This window comes from Alligator sinensis, unplaced genomic scaffold (genome assembly GCF_000455745.1).
Source record: "Alligator sinensis unplaced genomic scaffold, ASM45574v1 scaffold444_1, whole genome shotgun sequence".
NCBI lineage: Eukaryota > Metazoa > Chordata > Crocodylia > Alligatoridae > Alligator > Alligator sinensis.
In genome coordinates this window covers 3,422,035-3,437,608 of record NW_005841886.1, presented here as the reverse complement: position 1 = coordinate 3,437,608, position 15,574 = coordinate 3,422,035, and the positions used below count along the sequence as shown (strand labels likewise).

The window sequence follows — 15,574 nt, the reverse complement described above, 5'->3', positions numbered from 1 at the left end:
TTTGCAAGGGGAAGAGAAGCCGATGGTGGTTGGGGGGAGCGCCTCAGCCCCGCTCGCTGCGAGACTTTCCCCCTCCAAAACGGGGCGGGGTGCGTGAGCCCCAGCCCGCCGGCGGCGCCCCCCCTCGCCGGGGTCTCGGTGGCAGAAGGCTTCTGTTGCCCCCGGCAGCGGTGGGCGCCGCCTGCCCGCCCTGCTGCACCTTGCGCCCAGGCAGCCGTGCATTTCAGGGCGGAGGGACCCCCCTCCTCTCGTTCCCCTTCCTGTCCCCCAGTATTTTGGGGGGTCGTTCCCGGCGGCGCCCCAGCCCGCCGGCGGCGCCCCCCCTCGCCGGGGTCTCGGTGGCAGAAGGCTTCTGTTGCCCCCGGCAGCGGTGGGCGCCGCCTGCCCGCCCTGCTGCACCTTGCGCCCAGGCAGCCGTGCATTTCAGGGCGGAGGGACCCCCCTCCTCTCGTTCCCCTTCCTGTCCCCCAGTATTTTGGGGGGTCGTTCCCGGCGGCAGGGTGGCAGGGTGGGTTTCCTGGCGGGGGGACGGCCGCGATGGTGGTGGTGATGGCGAATGAGAGGTTGGCTGTGGGTACTGCAGTAGGTGTGGATCTGGAGAGAGAGAGAGAGAAAGGATGGGCTTTTTTTTCCCTTTTCACATCCGAGGTGCCATATTTTGCAGTCCGTCACATCCTCGGTATTGCAGGGAGAATCCTGCTTTTAACGTGGGGGGACGCTTGCCTTCGGGTTGTCAGGCGAAGAAATAAAAAAGGTACTCCCTGCATGCCGCTGTCTCCTTTTAATCGTAGAAATCGAGGGGGGAGGGAAGGAGAGAAATTTAGGTCATTGCGTCTAGGAGTTAGGTTGCTTTGTTGCCCAGCGCTGGTCAGCATTGTGTGATTTATGTTTATAATTCTTGAGCCTTAGGTTTCCTGTAGCCTTGGGGGAACACCCCTTTGAATGCACAGTGTCTGAATCACCTTATTTGTTGCAGCTGATAATGATAGTAATAGCCATGAGTAGGGTTATAATAGGCAGGCAAATCCCTGATAGGTATTTTGCTCCTTTCTGCTTTTTTTTTTTTTTTTTTTTTTTTGTGGGGTGGGGGGGTTACAGAAATGCAAGGTTCACTAGGATTACGTATGTGATTTTCTCTCTTGCATGCTTTTTCTAAATAACTGTCTGAAATGGTCTTGTAAAATCCCTGAGTATACTGTATAGCAGCTGGTCACGCCCCTGGTATGGCAGCATAAATGGATGCCTAGTGTGATTCTCATTGAATGGGTAAAGATTATGGTATATTCCTGTAGTTTAAGGAGAGGAGAAACCCTTTTGTCTGCCAGTATGTGTATCCTCATTCTTCACAGAGAGGCTTTCTCTATTATGCTAAAATTGATCTGTTTCTGTTACCTCTTTTTTTTTTCCCCCCATATACTGTTAATTACTTCTAACTGTGGAATTACCCTGGACACAGGAATGTGGGTCCAACCCCATTTCTAAACATTGTGCCACCCAAGGTCATTTTCCATCTCTTATGAGACAGTCTTCTCTTTTTCTTTTCTTTTCTTTTTCTGTTTGTAAATGGAAAGGGAAAAGCCCTTGGCAGATACTGGCAGCCACTTCATTGTAGTAAGCACAAAGCATGTTGCACCTGGTCACCTAGATTTGAACTGTTAAACTCATCGGAAGCGGAGACGGCTTATTTGAGACCAAGGAGGTGGAATGCTAATTGTTTTCTTCTTTTCCAAAGAATGTGAGTGTATGGGAGGGTTCGGGTAGGAAAGAGATGTGATTAACAGTACCTCAAAAAAACCCACATCAAAAAATAGAACGATCCCCGCCTTGCCTCTCTGGGAGGCAGCTGCCATCATCCTACATGTCGTTTCTCCTTCCTTTGGCTTACTGAACCTCTGTGTGGGGTGGAACTCCGGTGGCAACCAAGACTTAGCCTGTCATTATGAATTGCCTAGAACGTGTTGCAGAAACGGGTTAAGGTTTCTGTTACTTCAGTGGTCTGTACAGAGCATATTGCCTGACTGATCCAGTTCATCTACCTGTGCAGTACACTGGCTGACTGTTTAACAGCTCTGCAAAGGAGATGAAAAGAAGTTCATTGGCATGCCCGAAATGTGGACATCAGGTACAGATTTTATTTAACCTCTGTTCCTCATAAATCAGATTTAAGATGCTTAGCTTTAATAATCTAAATTTTTCATGCTGCAGTCAGGCTCTGTGCAGCTTTTTGCACAGTGGACAATGAAAAAAGGCTTGTTAATTTCCCTTTCTGTTTACGGCCAACTTCATTACAGGCTCTTGTAATAAGGGTGGGGAGAATATTTAAAAACCATTGTCATTGGAATTTAAAAATAAAAAACTATGGACACATTTTGTTGCTTTTTTTTATAATGTATCTACAGTGCTTGACTTGACAAAATCTATGTGGAGGTGCAAATTCTCAGTCATTGTCTGTGCTATGTGCAGTTTTTCCAGGTGAGCTGTTTGGACTGATCAGAAGATGGTCCATGCTGATTTTTAGCTAGAAGTGCTGGATTTTCTTGCACATGGTTTTCATGGGCAAGTTGAAGGCTGGGATTTGGATGGAAAAATATGTGCAAAGATGCTTTACTTGAATCCCTTCCCATCCATTTTCTTGTTCTTTAGTTGCAAGCCTAGCTGTTTTCACCCTTTTTGAACTGTCTTCAGTGTAAAATAAGGATTGAAAGCATGCATGTATTTTAGCCTTCACAGTTTAAATGCTGATGAATCATGACATTTGTAGTCTCAGCACTCATGCTAACGGACAGCATGCTATTATATCCAGATATGCCATGGGCTTGGTTGACTAAGTTTCTGTCTCTGTAAATTGTTACCTATCTGTAGTATGGGGTCCCAATCCTGACGAGTCCTATTTTTGAGTATTGTACAGATATGTCTTGAAATGAGAGGCTCGGGCAACTTGACTTATTCATTTTTTTGGAGAGAAGGTTAGGAAGCAACTGATTCACATGCAGAACCTACACAGTAAAAGATGCTAAATCAAATGGCTAACCCTTCAAAATGTAACCTAAAACAGTGAGACTAATTGCTCATTGATCAATTTATAAATGGATGTGATGTGTTTAAACCAAGATTGTATGTCTTTCCAAAATACATGCTCTAGTTACTGGATTCTGTGCAGAACTTTTTAAGTGGTGATCTATGTACAGGAAATCTGGTGAGAATTCTTATAATGGTCCTTTTTGATATCACAGTTGGATGTATAAAGGTGATGTGTTGCTGTTCAAAAGAGCTTATAGTCTAAGACTAGCTACATAAGGAAAAAATCAGATCTGTAATTCTCAATAGTGGGAGAAATAGTGGTGTAGAGGGGAGTTGGGCATTCATGCCACAGTGTCATTTAACTTTGATTAAATGAGATAATAACAGTGCAAACAATAGGAGTATCAGCTACTGCTTACTGTTATGGACCTGCGCTTGGGAGAAATTGTGGTCCCATTTTAGAAACATGGACATTGCAGTACTTGTTTTGAATGGGTTTTTGTATTGTACTGGCACCTTGGAGGTTTGGTCATGGGCTAGAGACCCAATGGTATAAGGGGCTATATGAATATTAAACAAGATGACCTCTGTCCCAAAGAGCACGCAGTCTAAGCACTAGCACCGTGTAGTTTCATCTCTCTCTTGTTCCCTGGCTAGGTTTTTGGTTTTGATATTCTGAAGTGTTGTAGATAATGTTTTTTTCTAATTTAACCAACAATAATTCAAAGAAAGTAAAAGACGGATCTGCTGTGGAGGTATGCCATATATCTACCAGTTCCTCTGGTCTGTCTCATCAAGAACCTTTTTAGCTCTGTCGTTTTTCTTCCCATCATCTTGATTAGTTGTGTTTCTTTCCTTCTGTGGCTGTCAGTAGAGGAGGGGATTTTCACAAGCTGCCATATCTCATCGTTCCCTAGGTACCCACGGTTTCCTGGGGGTGCCAGTGGTGCCCTGGGACCTCCATGTTGTCTGCTCTGGTGTCTTTGTGCTCCATGGATGAACTGCAGGGAGTGCATGTGGAACGTTCAATGATGCCCAGTTCTATACAGCTGTGCTGTGGCAGTGCATTGCGTGGTCAACTTGAGACATGAAAGGAGCTGTGAGCAGTGAGGAGGAGGGGGTTTGTGGTGGGTGTTGTGTATCTAGGGGATCTGCATTGACTGGTTGTGGTCATTCTGGAACTGGCCTTTGCAAGTACTTGAGGCTGGTTATACCAGCTTGTCTTCTCTCTGTCCATGTGCTTCTTGCAGTTGGACACCATGTTTTGTGTTAGTCCTGCCTCACTGCTCCACCTCCGGAGGTTCACTGCCTCTTAACCAGGGTTAGCTTTATCCCTGGTCACTTTCTCTCTTCCTTCTGCTAGCAAGAGTTCATCCCTCCTCCTGTCAAAGAAGGATCTACCAAATTGTCCTGTTCCCTATTTGAATATGTAAAATGCAGTTTCAGCAGTTCCGCAGTGTCTTCTTGTTTCCAAGTGAATCTCATTTAAACTATTTTTGGACGAGTGAACTTCTGGTTCGCATTCCTGTTTCCTTCCCTTAGAGCACTGAGGGAATGGATCTGCTCATCTCAAATAAGGCAGAATTGCAATGAGCTTAGAAATAACTCAAATAGTTCTTTTCAGTGAGGGCTCCTTCAGGTTAGAACTAGGAGGACCCTAAGTCTTGCTCCCATTCAAATAAATCTAGAGTAGAGTCAAGCTGAAGCTGCTTTTTTTTCCCCCTTTCCTTTTTTTTTTTTCCTCCTTCAACCTGCTGCTTTTGCTTCTCATGCATCTTCGCTGTCTGTGTATAGTTCATTTGCAGCTTATGGTTCATCATTTGTATCATCCTTTCCATCCTGTTTTTGAAAGTGCTTGAATGCCTTCTACCTCTTCTGGAAGACTTGTAGAGCGTTCTGTGTTGACTGACAGCTGTGCTGCTTGCGCTTTGGTTTAACTTGGCTGTTTTCATTACTTCAGATTTAATACTTCGTAGTAGCGGAGAGTAGAGCAAATTGCTAAGCTACGGCAATTAAATCCACCCTTGGAAGTCTGGTCTTCCTGCAGCATGGCCGTTTGCTGGTGCTGATAGAACGCCATTAAAGGAGTGGGGGAGGGGCTCCCTTTTAAAATGCTATTGAGTGGGACTGTGGGCTGCTGCCACCACTGGCCTGTTTTGCACTTTATTCTGAAAGCCTGTGTTCATTAACAATAACTGAGTAACAAATAGTCCTGGCCGTTTACAGCAACGTGGAAATATTACTAAGTTTGCCTGATTTTTGTGTGTGTGTGTGTGTGTAATTGTTTGGCATTTGATGTTCATTGCAGCGGGGGAATACTGCTACAGCATATCCATAAACAAACTGAGACAGTAAATGAAAACAGATTTTTTTTTTATTTTATTTTTTTTTAATGATTGGAATTAGATGAAAAGGCAGAGTGTGTTGGGGGCGTGGTAGGCATGTTTAACAATGTGCATTTCCCCTGTCTTCTAATTGAAAAAATATATAATCAAAGGATGGGGAGTACTGCAGATCAGCTTGTTGCTTCTGAGCAGAATACGTTTGTTTGCATCTTAGTTTTATAAAACTGGTTCATTGAAGAGGCTTGCCTGACTGGCTTCAAAGGGGTTTTGAGGGAGACCAGTAAATTTAGCTGTAATGAAACCTAGCATTGCTTTCCATTTAGATAAATGTTCTAAAAAAGACCTCTTATCAATTCTTTTCTGGATTAGCTTTAAGGACTATACTGTAAATGGAGAGAGACCCTGGTTGAGTGCTATACCTTTCCATGGATTCACTGGGGCATAAACCTTCTTTTCATGTGCATTTATACAATGCCTCACAGAATAGCAGCCTGAGCTCAGTGAGGGCCTTTTAGCATTACTGTAATACAAAGATGCAGGCCTGTTGGGGGCATTTTTTCATATGGTTCAGTTAGTTTTTGAAAAATGGCTAGGGTGTGTTAATAGTCTGCAAGAACATCGCACATTCTGCTCAAGAACCTTTACAAACCTAAAAGGTATGTTATCAAACTAATTCTATTATTACACAAACAGGACAGATTTCCTTACCTGCATCGCTAATATAATAGAGTCCTAGAATGAGAATAAATGTTAGGGGTACACCAATAAAAATTTTCTTGGCCAATACCAATAGCCGATTTATTAACTGGCCATATCAGCCAATAACAAGCTGATAAAACCAATATTTAGTATATTTAGTGCCATTTCTAAGCGTGGGGATGCTGATATAGGAGGTATGGTGGCACTTTAATTAAAGCAGCTCTTGGACCCCCTCTAATTAAAACGTCATCCCCCCAGTCCCAGAGCACATATAAAAGAGCCTGTGCCAGTTGCAGCAGGCAGAGCTAGCCTAGCAGTGCCTGTGCAGGGGCTAAAGGGTTGTGTGGAGCCCTTTAGCCCCTGCCATTCAGCCCCAGCCTGGAAGCAGCTGCCTGGTCTCTGGGCCAGACATCCTGCTCTCCTCCATCTGCTCAGAGCATGACCATGGGACTGAATGGACCCAGCCCTGGGAAGGGCAGGCCCCAGCTGGGCTGAGGGGCTAGGGGAAGGACCCTGCTGCACATGGGGAGGGGGAAGGGGGATGTGGGGGCGGGAGTGGGAGCAGGGCACACGGGGCAGGAGCAGGAAGCTTTTGACAGCTGCTGAGGCAAGAGGCAGGACAAGGGCTCTGAAGGAGAAGGCAGCAGCTCTCTTGCACCCCCTGCCCCCCTTCCCCTGGTCTTGCACATGCTGCAGCCTCATGGAGCTCAGGGGAGACTCCATCCCTACCAAGCTCCGTGAGGCAGTGGGCATGTGCATGACCTGGGGAAGGGGGAGCCACTGCCTTCCCCCTTCTCATGGCCAGGTGGCAAGAAGCAGGAGGAGAAGGGCTTGAGCACTGATGCTGGGGTGAGGCAGGCAGAGCAGGGCTTGTCACGGGGTGCAGCAGAGATGGCCCTTGTCCGCCATGAGGCAGTGCCTACCCCAGTGCCTCAGATGCAAGACAAGCGCTCCAGTGCACATGGGGGAGGGGAGAACCCCTCTCTCAGATACTGGGGGAGGGTGCAGGTGGCTGCTGTGGCTGCTTGCCTCTGCCCCTCCTGCAGCCTCTGCCCCACACGTTATCCATCTCTGCCCCCACTGGTGGCAGGCACAGCCCACATGGGACTCTGCTGCTGCTGTGCACCCCAGGAGGGGCTAAGCTTCCACGTGCTGCTATGCTCTGGGGGGGGTGGGGGGGACACCAGAGGCTGAGCAGCTCTGATGGCAGGTGGGGGAGAGGCTGGCCCCAGCCCCTTGGTAGGCTGTGCCCCCAACCCCTGGGGCACAGACCCCTAGGCATTGTGAGTTGTCATGCTAGGCCAGGCAGCTCAGCTCCTCCTGTCATGTCTGAGGCGTTTTACAACCCCTGCCCTGGCCCCAGCCTGCAGTCTGCGCCAGCAGCTGCTCCTCTCCAGCCCAGCCTGACCCGGATGGGGGTGTATCCGGAGTTACCCCAGATTGCGGGAAGGAATCCAGACATCTGGGGCTCAGCCAGAGGGCATAAATACCAGAAAACATCGGCTACAATGGGCAAAAAAAGCCGATAGCCAATAATGTAAATTTCCCTTTTATCAGTGCCAATCCGATAGGCATCTGATATATCAGTGTACCTCTAATAAATGTATGTGGATAGGTCAGTGGCCCCCCAATATCCTTGGGCTTTTTACTCTTGGTCACAGGCCTCCAAAGGCTTGTGGCACTGAATGTTGGAAATGGGCTGCCTAAGCCTTGGACTTTCCCCCAGCAGCAGTTCGTATAAGAAAACTAGTGTGGTGGCTCTGGGTGGAACATCCTGCTACGCTATTTCCAGGCCTGGCTTTTCAGCATGAATGCTCCTTTCACTTCCAAACACTCTTCATAGATCTCCACAGGATGCGGTAGAGATAATAGACAATCCCTTGTGGTTTTAGATGACCTCTTACACATTCTTAAGGTGAGCGTAGTTATGCCACACACAAATGAATGAGACTTCTCATTGCTATAAGTGCCCCTATCAATGAATGTAAGCTTTGTTGTCAGCTGAAATTACTTGTTTACTTGTTTGGGTCTTCTTTTTTTCTTTTCACCTTGTTTCTTGGAAATGCATGCACAACTCATTGGAGTGTGTGGGAGCTGCAACTGTGTATTCAGGAAAAGACTTTGATCTTCACACTTGTAAAAATTAAAGCGGTATATACTTTAATGAATGTTATATGGAAGGCATTCATTTTAATGAGACCTTCACGCATCAAAAGTCTGATTCACCCTCCTCCCATTCCAGTAATCTCATTAATTCAAGAGAATGCTATACATGCTAAAGCTTTTGGTTTTAGTCTTTTATGGAGAATACTGTATTTACTGAAATACTAGATGACTTTGAATTTAAGATGATCCCCCAATAATTAGATTCTATACACTTAAAATTATAAATTTGTTAAAAATTTCCATGTATAGAATCTAATTACTTGGGGGGATTGTCTTAAATTCATCCCCCTGCCCACTGCTGCAGCAGGGAAAGCAGTAGCAGGGGGCCAAGTATCAGGGCAGGTATCCTGCCCACTGCCCCTTGTTCCCCTACCCCCATGCCACTTGCCTCCCCTGCTGCCTTTTTCTCCCTGCTACTTGACTACCCCTGTAGCCTGAGGCCACCCTGCAGCTTTCCCCCCACCCCCACTTCATAACATGGCTTTGGTTTCCTCTGTAGCTCCAGCCCTGACTAGGCAGCAGTGTTGGCAGCTCAAGCCCAGCCCTGGGCTGGGGCTGCAGGCACAGCTGCAGCTCCCTCCTGCACCACCTCCCACTCCAGCATACATCATGCAGTCTACTCTGTGGGCCCCCACTCTTACATCTCATGGTTTCCTCCAGCTCCAGGTGTTGAAGCGAAGGGGCTTTAATAGGCGCTGTCCAGTTGGAGTGGGATGCGGGTTGAGCCACAACTAGCTCGTTTGTTGGGGTGCAGGAATGGGCGGCTCCCGCTGCTGCATGCACTCCTGGGCAAGCATGGTGGAGCGTGCCCCCCAGATCTCTCTGTAGGGCGAGGGTGGGCCGCTGCTGAGGGCTTTGCCCCAGGCGCCAAACTTTGTTGCTGTAGTACTGCTCTTACTCCCCACCCTTCACTGCATGGTCTCTCTCACATGGTTGGAGCTGAAGCTGAAACTGGAGCAGAGCCACAGCAGGGCCTGCCCTATTTGGTACTCAAATCCAAGACACGGTTTCTTTTTACCTGTGTTGAAAGGGGGAAGAAACCTTGTCTTGGGTTTGTGTAAATATGGTATTTAAAGAACAGAATAGGACATGTAAATGAAGATCATGTCTAGGACCTTGCTTGGCTAAAGGTACCACCACTGCAGGTTGCACTTATCATTTGCCACTTTACATAGCTTCTCTGCTGAACAACTGTTTCCTTTATGTTTTGGGGGTTTTTTTGGTTAAAAGAGGTTCCTAAGAGATGATGAATAAAAAAACTGTTGACTCGTGTTTTAGTGTGTATTTACATATGTATTATGCATTTTTAAACACTTGCTTGCTAGGGGTGCACAGATAAAGATTTTTTTGGCCAATACCGATGGCTGATTATTAACCAGCCATATCTGCCGAATACTGACCCAATTGCTGATATGCAGCCCGGCAGCTTGAAGAGCAGCATTCGGCCAGTAAGTCTGTTGGGGGAAGGGACATGGGGTTGGCAGATCAGGGCCCCCATAGTGAGGGAAGGAATGGAGCAGGGGCAGGCACTGCCCAGCTGGGGCAGAGCACAGGACGTAGCCACAGGAGGCTTGTCCAAGGGGTGGGGAGAGTGGGGGCAGCTCCCGGTTGCGCATGCCCTGGGGGAGGAATGGGGAGCATGTCCCCCCTGGGTTTGTGCATGGGACAAAAGCGGGCTGCCCGCTGCGGGCTTGAGGCCAGGGGCTGTGCTGGCCTCTTCCCAGAGTGGGGGGCCTCCCTCCCAGCACCACCACCACCCTCCCTGCCCCCGCTTGCCCCAAGCGCAGCCCCAGCCCAGCCCCCACACTGGAAAGAGGCCAGTGCACTCCCTGGCCCTGAGTCTGCTGTGGGCAGCCCACCCTTGCGCCGCGCACCCCTGGGGTGCATGCAATGGCTGGGAGCTGCCCCCCCAGCCCTCTGTGCCCTCTGGACAAGCCACCTGCAGTTCTGTCCTACACCCCGCCCCGGCTGGGCAGCACCTGCTCCTGCCCCAGCCACACTCACTCCCTCACTCTGGGGGCTTCAATCTGCACCCCTTCCACCCCTTCTCTCCCCCACAGACTTACCAGCCAAATCAGGCTGGACATAAGGAAGAATTTATTTACTGTCCGAGCCCCCAAGGTCTGGAATAGCCTGCCACCGGAGGTGGTTCAAGCACCTACATTGAACACCTTCAAGAGAAAATTGGATGCTTATCTTGCTGGGATCCTATGACCCCAGCTGACTTCCTGCCCTTTGGACGGGGGGGCTGGACTTGATAATCTTCTGAGGTCCCTTCCAGCCCTAATGTCTATGAAATCTATGAAATGCTGCTCTCCAAGTTGCTGGGCTGCATTCCTGGCCATATGCATGCTACAGTTGCGCGCGTGCACACAGCATTTATTGGTGACATTTTCAGCTATACTAGCCAAAAAAAGCCAATTGCCAATAATATCTATTTTCCTTTTATCAGTGCTGATCGAATATGGACCAATATATTGTGCACCTCTATTTCTTCCTATATTTAAAACTCATATACAGGAAGTCCTTGGACTTAGGACACAATTGGTTCCACTTTAAGTCGAAACATTGTAACTCAGAACCAATTTTCTCATAAGAAACCATGTTATAAATGGGGGATTGGTTCCTGATCCAAGGCCCGATACCCTATTTTCACCAAAAATACCCCAGAATTTTGTACTCGATCAATTATAGATGAGTAATATAGCTACATTAATATATTTATATTGTAAATAGCAATCATTGATTTGGAAGGACTTCTTTGAGGTGACTTTGCTGGACTTTTTGAAGGACTCTTGGTGGGAGTCTTCTCAGGAGTCTTGGCTGCAGCTTCTTCTGGAGTCTTGTTGGCTTTCTTAAAGAAAGTGTCCAAAGAAGTTTGGACAGATGTTCTCCAGGGAGATGAGCAATGCAACAAACTTGTTCACTGGCGTGGCATTGCATCGAATCAACCGTTGTAAGTCGAAACTGGCATTGTAAAGTTGAAACAGGGTGTCAATTTATAAATGTTGTAAGTGCAAAACCTTGTAACTCAAAACATTGTAAGTCGAGGACTGCCTGTACAATGGTGTTGGACCACTGCATGAGGAAAAACTGGCCAAAAGCAGAAGGGGAAACTGACTTCTCACAGTCCAGTTTTAAGTACTATATTAACTCGACTACAAGGTGAGATTCCCCACCCCCCCATCACCATTGGGGGGGGGAACCTTTTGTCTTGTATTCATGTACAAGGAAACCTCATCAAATACATTTTCTATCATTAAACTGCTGCCAAAAGCAGCATTTGCTCAGTAATGGAAACCAGCTATGAAGTTGATTAAATGCAGCCAACACTGAGCAATGAACTATATGGTAAATCATGAACCTTTTGCCTTTGGGCTAATTTTCTTATTGTTTTCGTATGGCTAGGGCAAGCAATGGGAAAGAAGGTGTAAGTTCAAGTTGTATGTTGAGGTTTGATAGCCAGTTGATGACATCCAGGCCACCTAAGTGGATTGCTTCAATCCTTCCATGATATGCAAGTTTAGGGCAGGAGTTTGCAGTGTGGCTCATTGACTGCATCTCACCATATACACAGTTCAATGAGTCCTTTATGCCCCATTTGTTCAATAAGTAGGCACACCTTCCATACAAATGCAGTTCATTGTGGTCCAATATTTACATTGTAGGTCAGTACCTGTAGTAATTTTGCTATGGATACATTTATTTTAAGATGAGTGTTTTCAAACACTCAACCCTCACTTCCATGTGCCCATGGAAAACAGGGTGTGCCAGTAAGGATGGAGGGGAAGGGGCTGCAGAGGGAAGAAGTGATGGTGAGGCAGAGGGCAAGGGGGCTACCTGACTCCCACCTTATTTTCCCTGCTGTAGTAGTGGGTGGGAAACATGTTCAAGGCTGACCTTGAATAATTAGATTCTATACCTGGAAAATTTTAACAAATTTATAATTTTCTCATATGTAGAATCTAATTATTGGGAGGGGTCATCTTCTGTTCAGGGTGATCTTTTATTCAAGTAGATATGGTAAAATGAAAAGGCAATTTACTTCTCACTTTTAGACGGATTTAGTCTTTTACTATGGCTTCAGTTTGAAATTCTATGGTGGCAGCTGTCACCCTGGGCAGAGACTTTATATTAAAATGGCTTGTATTTGTTTTGACATGGCACTCTCAAATGTCCCTCATGTTGCCATGTCCCTCATTATGACCTATCACCCATCCCTTGAATCTGTACGGAAAATCCTCAAAAAATTGCAACCCATATTAGAAAAAGACCCTATTCTTAAAAAGATCTTCCCAGAGCCACCCATCCTAGCTTTCAGACAAGCACCGAACCTCGCCAACCTCATCACCAGAAGCAAACTTCCTCAACCCCAGAACACACCAAAAGGATCCAGACCGTGCCATGACAAGAAATGCAAAACCTGCCCCCACATCTCCACCACCCCCACTATTACTACACCCCACAACAGAGCCATCAGCATCCCAGGATCTTACAGCTGCACCTCCAGAAATGTAGTATACCTCATCCAATGCACCAAATGCCCTGATGGAAGATATGTAGGAGAGACCAGACAACAATTGCGCACCAGAATGAATGCACACCGTAAATCCATCAAAGACAGAAACACCCAATTACCGGTGGGGGCACATTTCTCACAGGAGGGCCACTCTCTCTCCAATCTCTCAGTCCTGATCCTCAAGGGAAATTTACACAACACATCCCAGAGACGAGCCTATGAGCTCCATTTCATCAACCTGCTGGATACTAGAGATCAGGGACTAAACATAGACATTGGATTTTTGATACATTATAATCTGCCTGGCAACTGACTCCCCCACCCAGCCCAGCCCCTGGCTTGTTTACTTTTCATTCCATCCAGGAAGAGCTCACACCAACTGCTGCAGCTTCCTGAGCCTGACGAAGGGTTTTTGAACCCGAAAGCTTGCTTAATAACTATTCTCCAACCATTTGGGTTGGTCTAATAAAAGATATCAGATTCACCCAAGGAACCTTGTCTGCCTCATGTTGCCACCAACTTGAGTTGTCTCTGACAGTTGCAAAACTTGTATCAGTCTTGCATACTCTGCTGTTGTTAGATGAAGTTGAAGAATAAAGATCACAGTTAGATAGAACTCCTAAAAGGTGCCATGGAACTTCCTCTAAGGGGAGAGGTGCTGGCCCTGGTTGAAGGTCAGTGTTTACTTCCACTTACTTGCATCTCTCATGGATGCTTCTTAGCTTCTTGTCCTAAATAGTTGTGTATTGCTGCTGTGCCCTCTCTAGATAGCTGATGTAATTTCACACATATCAGCAATGGGTCAAGTGACCCTGAGTTAAATGTAATTCTTCTGCTTATTTGTAAATTACTTTGAAACCTATTGGGATGAAGGTTATATACATGTGGGGTTTTATGCAGTTCAGCTCAGCTAGATATGCTATTATTGGGTCAGGCTGGGGGGGTCTATTTTTTAAATTAAACGGCTCTGTCTTCTGTATCTGAAAAGCAAATGTTAGAATATGGCTGTGCCATCAGAACAAGCTTTTTCATTATTTCCTTTGTATTATATGCAAGCATTTAAAAAAAAAAAAAAGTTTTACCTCTGATTTGATCTAATCTGGACTTAAACATTCTGAGTACCTTGATTTACTAGTAAATCTGGCCAAAGGTTGTAACTGAAAATTGGGCTTTCCAGCATTTGGAGGGGACATTTGTAACTAGCGAGGTGTGCCACTCCTGAATTCAGTGTACCTGGTAGCATCAAACCAGAGACGATCAGCAGAGTACTCCATGCAATGCAGATGGATTCACTACAGTTTCTCTAACTTTTAGCCTCCAGTCAGGTGTGTTGGTCCCTGATATGTAACAGTGTAATGTCAAGCAAGGGTTTTCTGCCTTTTTTCTGCCCAGCCAGTGAGAGAGATGATTTTGGTGGGAGCAGGACATTGGGATCAGGTTCTGGAAGGTCCCAGGGCAGCTGGAAACTGATTGGTGAGAGAGAGAAGAATGCAGTGACCATTGGCATCTGCTTTATTCCCCCTTCCCCAGTGATGTACCTAGACCTCTGGAGGCTGCAGCCGAACCCCCTTTGCCAGAGATAATGATAATAATACCAGACAAACAGAAAAAAAACAAACCATTTTTGTTTTCCCTTTCCAGGCCCCGGGCAGCTACCTGGTTTGCCCATGCCTGTGTCTGGGTCTGCTGCCCCCCCCCCCAGGAGACTGGTAGGGTGGGCAGGTTAATTAAGGCACCGGGTTAATGTTGGTGAGAAGCGCATCAGGAATAGGAATGAGAGGACTGATGGAACAAGAAACAGACTGAAAGTCAAATGCTCAGAGAAAAGAGCTCTTTGTTTTGCCTACAGAAGTAACTTTGTTCCTCTCCTTGCCACTCGGTTCTTACACAGCCTCCTTCACGGATGTGAACGAGTCTATACATTTGGGCAGGGGGGCAGAAGGTTTGCCACTCCTCATACTAAAAATGTTTGTGCATCATGGGTGAGTCACGGCTACTAGAAATAAGGTGATAGGAGAGTACAGACACAGCTGGGAGTTTTTGAAGTACAGCTGGGCAGGGGTCTGCAAGTCAGTGAGTAGCAAAATTATGCTGGCCCAGGTTGAGCTTTTACCAAGGAACCTGGGTGACAATTCCTGGTTTGAATTGCTTGTCTCAAAGTGAGTGTGTTCTTTGTACATATGTTCTGGGAGCTAAATGGTGGTTGGACAGGTATGAGGAAAAGATTCCTGAGAGGGATTGTGTTTAACTGGGGATGGGGGTTGTAGCCATGTGAAAGACTAGTTTAGTGCTGTAGTTTCTGTGCCATAAGTATTTGTGATTGTGTATCGGGTACATTGGGGCTAAAAGAACATCCAAAGTTAAAAGTCAGATTTCTGTCAAGGTTGTAGCGGTGTTGATCTAAGGACATAGGCAGAAAAGGTTCTTTGGGTAAATCCGGTATCTTGTATTAGACCAACTAAAATAGAATCATAGAAGTAGGGTTGGAAGGGACCTTGTACATCTTCAAGTCCAACCCCCTGCCTGGGCAGGAGGGAAACTGGGCTCAAATGACCCCAGCCAGGTAGGCATCGAGCCGCTTCTTAAAGACCCCCAGGGTAGGAGCCAGCACCACTTCCCTTGGAAGTTGGTTCCAGATCCTAGCCGCCCTTACTGTGAAGTAGTTCTTACGGATGTCTAATTTAAACCTACTTTCCAACAACTTGTGGCCGTTATTCCTTGTTATCCCGGGGGGCGCTAGGGGAAACAAGGTCTCCCCCAAACCCTTCTGGCCCCCCCTAGTGAGTTGATAGACAGCCACAAGGTCCCCCCTCAGCCTTCTCTT

The 15,574-nt window shown here is 46.7% G+C and overlaps 1 protein-coding gene across 2 annotated transcripts in view; it reads left to right on the top strand.

Annotated features, from left to right (window-relative positions):
* The first annotated feature begins 734 nt into the window (after positions 1-734).
* Positions 735-15,574, top strand: part of MAPT (microtubule associated protein tau) — a 117,494-nt gene continuing 102,654 nt past the window's right edge. The window contains exon 1 of one of the 2 annotated variants that reach the window (XM_025196887.1): positions 735-754. The gene's annotated coding sequence lies outside the window, so the exon portion shown is untranslated. The remainder of the gene's footprint in view (positions 755-15,574) is intronic. The other variant, XM_025196886.1, reaches the window with a different exon arrangement.